The sequence below is a fragment of the Ornithorhynchus anatinus genome, chromosome 5, assembly GCF_004115215.2.
Source record: "Ornithorhynchus anatinus isolate Pmale09 chromosome 5, mOrnAna1.pri.v4, whole genome shotgun sequence".
Taxonomy (NCBI): Eukaryota; Metazoa; Chordata; class Mammalia; order Monotremata; family Ornithorhynchidae; genus Ornithorhynchus; species Ornithorhynchus anatinus.
The window spans coordinates 64,995,579-65,001,578 of record NC_041732.1 but is presented as its reverse complement, the minus strand read 5'-3'; positions in this window follow the sequence as shown (position 1 = coordinate 65,001,578).

Sequence of the window (6,000 nt, the reverse complement as noted above, 5' to 3'; positions counted from 1 at the left end):
TCATGTTCAGGGAGGCAGTGTCTCTCAGTGGAAAGAGGTTGGCACTGAGAGATCAGGTTCTTGACCCAGGTCTGTCACTGGCCTGCTGTGTGAGTTTGGGAAATGCACATGAGCTCTCTGAGCCTTGGTTTCTGTATCACTAAAATTAGGATCAGATACAGTGTGGGGTAGGAGGACAAGAGACCGGAGAGGGACTGAGCACACTGGAAAGTACATTTCAGCAACAGAGATAATCCCTCCCCAACAACAGACTCAGTCTCCATTCCTAAACAAGAAGTCAATAAGTAGTCATATTGACTCATGTCATAGCCCAGCAGAAACACAGATATGGAGCAGTAGAGTGGACATTTCGGCTAAGTGGCAAGTGAAAGAAATGAGAACTGTATTCATTAAAACTTTCAGTACTAACATAGTCCCTGACCCTCAGGGGGCTCAATCTAAAAATAAAAAGCAGAGAAAGGGAACTGGTGACACACATTAGGAGAGAGGAAACAAAACACAGACAAAAAACAAAGCTTAGTAGGGCGCTGTGGCTAAAGGAGCAGAATTTCAGGTTCCTTGTGGATTGGAATCCACAATCACAACCGCAGCCACCACAGTCTTCCCGAGGTATGGTGGAGATTGCTCCAGACTGTGACTGCTTCTCTCTATCCCTCTGAGAGAGCCATGGAAGAAGCAGCGTGGCGCAGTGGAAAGAGCACGGGTTTTGGAGTCAGGGCTCATGAGTTCGAATCCCAGCTCTGCCACTTGTCAGCTGTGTGACTGTGGGCAAGTCACTTAACCTCTCTGTGCCTCAGTTCCCTCATCTGTAAAATGAGGATTAAGACTGTGAGCCCCATGTGGGGCAACCTGATTCCCCTGTGTTTACCCCAGCGCTTAGAACAGTGCTCTGCACATAGTAAGCGCTTAAATACCAACATTATTAGAGAGCCGGTGCAGGATCCTAGGGAGGATCGTGGTGGGCCGGTAGCTCTTCCTCCTCCCTTTTTTCCAAGTTGAACCAACTGTTTTCCTTTGAAAATGCGGCTGAGGTTTTTTTTCTGGTTTTTTTTTTGGATTTCTATTAATTGCACGTCCCCAGAATATTCACTTCAAGTTCATCCAACTGAAATCCCTTTCTCAAAAACCCCAGAAACAATCCAAAATTTTAATGAGTGATCAGTACTTGTGTGGTTTTTCTGATGTATGGGCATTATGCTATCCTTTTTAAAAGACTATTCTGCAGGCTCAGGAATAAAGTGAACCAATACAAAGAAAGGATTAGGTTGGTAACAAGATGTCGAGTTGGCTAAACCAAGAACTCACAAGGGACCGGAGAGGCAATTGGGAAATCTCCAAAAAGTAGAAATAGGCCAGACATTTTAAAGTGTGAAGAAATAGTGCAAGTATGGTAGGGCATGATTAGAAAAAGTCAAAGTTGACCAGGATAGTCAATTAGTGTGTGATGTCAGTTCTTCATCAGAGGAGGAGTTTGAAGAGAAGGGAAAGCTGGTTCAAGGAGGAGATGAAAAGAGAAAAATAGATGATGGAATTGAAAAGGCAGAAATATGGGGGCAAAAACCAAACATGAATGCATGTTGGGGAAAAGACTGGCTAGCAAAAAAATGACATTAGAAGCATAATCAACCTCCTCCCACCCTCTCTTCCACACTGTCCATCTTTTCCAGCAGTGCCTCAAGAGGAGATCTTGCACCTTCTGTCAAAGTTTAACCTGCACCTCCAACTCATCCCTTTGCACCTCATCAAAACACTTACCCCCTTACTTTTTCCCTCCCTTACCCCTGTCTTCAAATGTCAACTTTCCAATGGCTCCTTTTTCGCTGTTTCAAGCATACCCATATATCCCCTATCCTTTAAAATAAAACAAACACACCCCAAAACCAACCCAAAACCCTTCCTTGACCCCATGGCTCCCTCCAGTTATCTCACCCCATTTTACCTCCTACCTCCTCTCTGATTTCTTTGAGTTGTCTACACCTGCTGCCTTCATTTCCTCTCCTCCAATTCTCTCCTTCACCCCAGGCCAATCCGGCTTCTGTCCCCTTCACTCCATAGAAATTGCCCTCTCAAAGGCTTCTTCCCAAGCCTCTACTCCATCCTAATCCTCCTCAATGTCTCAGCTGCCTTCAACATAGGGACCACTTCCTTCTCCTTGAAACGTTATCTAAACTTGGCTTCTGGTTCTCCTTCTCTCTCTGACTGCTCAGTTTCTTTCACAGACTCCTCCTCTGCCTCCCAACCCTTAAGGCTCAGTTCTGGGTCCCCTTTTATTCTCTATCTATGGTATTTGTTAAGCATTTGCTGTTTGGAGTACCCATTCATCCACACAGCTTCAATTATCATGTTTTTGCAGATGATTCCTAAATCTACATCTCCAGCCCTGACTTTTCTCCTTCTCTGCAGTCTCACATTTCCTCTTGCCTTCAGGACATCTCTACTTGAATGTCCTGCCAGCACCTCAGACTTTACATGTCCAAAACAGAATTCCTCATCTTCTCACCCAAACCCTGTCTTACCCATTGCTTTCCCATCATAGTAGTCAATACCGCTATCCTCCGGTTTCACAGTCCTGTAACCTTGGCATTTTCCTTGACTCATCTCTCTTTCAACCCACATATTCAATCTGTCATTCAATCCTGTTGGATCTAACCTTCACAACGTTGCTCAACTCCAACCTCTCTCTTCATCCAAACTGATACTATGCTGAGCCAAGCACTTATCCTATCTGGCCTTGACTACTGTATCAGCCTCCATGCTGACCTCCCTGTCTTCTGTCTCTCCCTAATCCAGCTCTTACTTCACTCTGTTGCTTGGATCATTTTTCATAAACAACTGTTTGGTCCCTGTTTTCCCCACTCGACAAGAAACTCCAGTGGTTGTCCACCTACATCTGCATCAAACAGAAACTCCTTTCCTTCAGCTTTAAAGCATTTAATCAGTTCACCCTCTCCTACATTACCTTGAAGATTTCCTACTACAACCCAGCATGCTCACTTCACTCGTCTAACACCAACTTTTTCACTGAACCCTGATCGCATCTATCTCAGCCGACCTCTAGCCCGTGTAGTCCCGCTAGCCTGGAACTCCTTCTCCCTTCATATACCACGCTCCTCACCTTCAAAGTCTTGAGAAGCAGCATGGTGTCTGTTGTGCCACTTGTCTGCTGTGTGACTGTGGGCAAGTCATTTCACTTCTCTGGGCCTCAGTTATCTCATCTGTAAAATGGGAATTGAGTCTGTGACCCCATGTGGGATAGGGACTGGGTCCAATCTGATTCGCTTGTATCCACCCCAGTGCTTAGTACAGTGCCTGGCACATAATAAGTGCTTAACAAATACCATCATTATTATTCTTACTAAAATTACATCCGCTGCAAGAAGTCTTCCCCTACAGAGCTCTCATTTCCCCTACTCCCTCTCCCTTCTGTGTCCCCTAATCACCTGGATCTGTACTTCTTTAAACACTTGATATTCACTCTATAGCCCCACAATCCTTATGTACATATTATTTTAATGTCTGTTTCTTGCTCTAGACTATAAACACCTTGTGGGCCGGGAACGGGTCTACCAATTCTATTATACTCTCCCAAGCATTTAGTACTGTGCTCTGCACATAGTAAAAGCTCAATAAATACGACTGACTAGAGTGAGGAGGAGATTGTGGTTAGGCATAAGAAAGGCATTCTTGACTCTTGGGAATGCAGAATTTGGAATATGCTACCAGGAAAGCTGGAGTGTCTAGTTCCATAGATCTTTAAAGACTAGATTCCCAACTGCTTTTGGTGATTTAGTCATACGTCTGCCTGGGAACAGAGTTTGGACCAGGTGATTTCTTGTGTTCTCATCCAGGTCTATGATCCTATGCTGTGCCAACTGATGTCAGTCAATGATATTTATTGAGCATTCACTGTGGGCAGAGCACTGTATTAACAGGTTGGAAGAGGACAATAAAACAGAGATGGTAGGTATGTTCTCCCAGCTCTGCCACTTGTCAGCTGTGTGACCGTGGGCAAGTCACTTAACTTCTCTGGGCCTCAGTGACCTCATCTGTAAAATGGGGATTAAGACTGTAAGCCTCCCGTGGGACAACCTGATGACCCTGTATCTCCCCCAGCGCTTAGAACAGTGCTCTGCACATAGTAAGAGCTTAACAAATACCAACATTATTATTGTTCTCTGCACCCAAGGAGCTTACAATCTAGATGAGGGGGCAGATACTAATATAAATAAAAAATTCAGATATTTACATAGGTGCTGAGGGTAGGATGAATGTCTAGTGCTTAAGGTGGTTCAGATCCCTGTGCATAAGAGAAGCAGCGTGGCTCAGCGGAAAGACCACGGGCTTGGGAGCCAGAGGTCATAGGTTCGAATTCTAGCTCTGCCACTTGTCAGCTGTGTGACTGTGGGCAAATCACTTCACTTCTTTGGGCTTCAGTACCCTCATCTGTAAAACGGGAATTAAGACTGTGAGCCTCATGTGGGACAACCCGATTACCCTGTATCTACCCCAGTGCTTGGAACAGTGCTCTGCACATAGTAAGCACTTAACAAATACCAACATTATTATTATTATTACTGTAAGTGGCACAGGGAGAGGGAGTAGGGGAAATGAAGGCTTAACTGAGAACACATCTTCTCCAAGAAGCCTTCCCGACTAAGCCCCTCTTTTCTTCTTCTCCCACTCCCTTCTGCATCACCAGATTTGCTCCCTTTATTAACCACCCTCCTGACATCCTCACAACACTTATGTACATACCTGCAGTTCATTTATTCTTGATTCTATTTATTGCTATTGTTCTTGTCTGTCCGTCCCCCCCGATTAGACTGCAAGCCCGTCAAAGGGCAGGGCCTGTCTCTGTTACCGATTTGTACATTCCAAGCGCTTAGTACAGTGCTCTGCACATAGTAAGCGCTCAATAAATACTATTGAATGAATGAAAGACTTGTTGGGGGCAATGTAATTTTTACAGCACTTTGAAGGTAGGGAGTATGGTGGTCTGTCGTATTTGGACGGGAAGGTAGTTCCAGGTCAGTAGGATGATGTGAGCAAAGCGTTCACAACAGGATAGAAGAGTTCCAGGTACGGTGAGTAAGTTGGGTTTAGAGGAGCCAATAGGCAGATTGGTTTGTAGTAGGGAATCGTGAGGCTAGGTAGGATGGGGCAAGGTGTTCAAATTCATTCAGTTGTATTTAGTGAGCACTTACTTTCTGCAGAGCACTATACTAAGTACTTTAAAGTCAGTAGTAAGGAGTTTGATGAAGACGTGGATGGGCAACCCTGGAGGTTCTTGAGAAGTGGGGAAAGATGGATGGAATGGTTTTGTAGAAAAATGATCTGAGCAGTAGAGTGAAGTATGGGCTGGAGTGGTAAGAGACAGGAGGCAGGGAGATCAACAAGGAGACTGATGCAGTAGTCAAGGAGTAATAGGGTAAGTGCTTGGATTAACATGCTAGCCATTTGGATGGAGAGGAAAGGGCAGATTTTTAGCGATATTGTGAGTTCTGAAGGTCTAACTGATGGGATTTTGTGACAGACTGAATATGTACATTGTGAGTTAAGCTTCCAGTGGGAAGGGTTCATTCAAATCAACACCTTCATCATCAATGGTATTTATTGAACTCCTACTGAATGCTAAACACTGTGCTAACCACTTGGGAGATTACAGCAGCAGCAAGGCACATGACCACTGCCTTCCACAGACTTACAGGCTAATTGGGTGGACAGGCAAACCCAAATTATTTCCAAATAGTAGGATGGAACTGGAAGAAAAACAGATAAAATGAGAAGTAGTACAGATGTTTAAGAATGAAATAGCTGAATAGACAAATGAAAATATACATAGGTACCAAACCTCCTGCCTCTCCCCACTCCAGTCCGTACTTCACTCTGCTGCTCTGATCATCTTTCTACAGAAAAGTTCAGGACATGTAACCGCACCTTCCTCAAAAATCTCCAGTGGTTGCCTAACCACATCTGTATCAAACTAAACTCCTCACCATT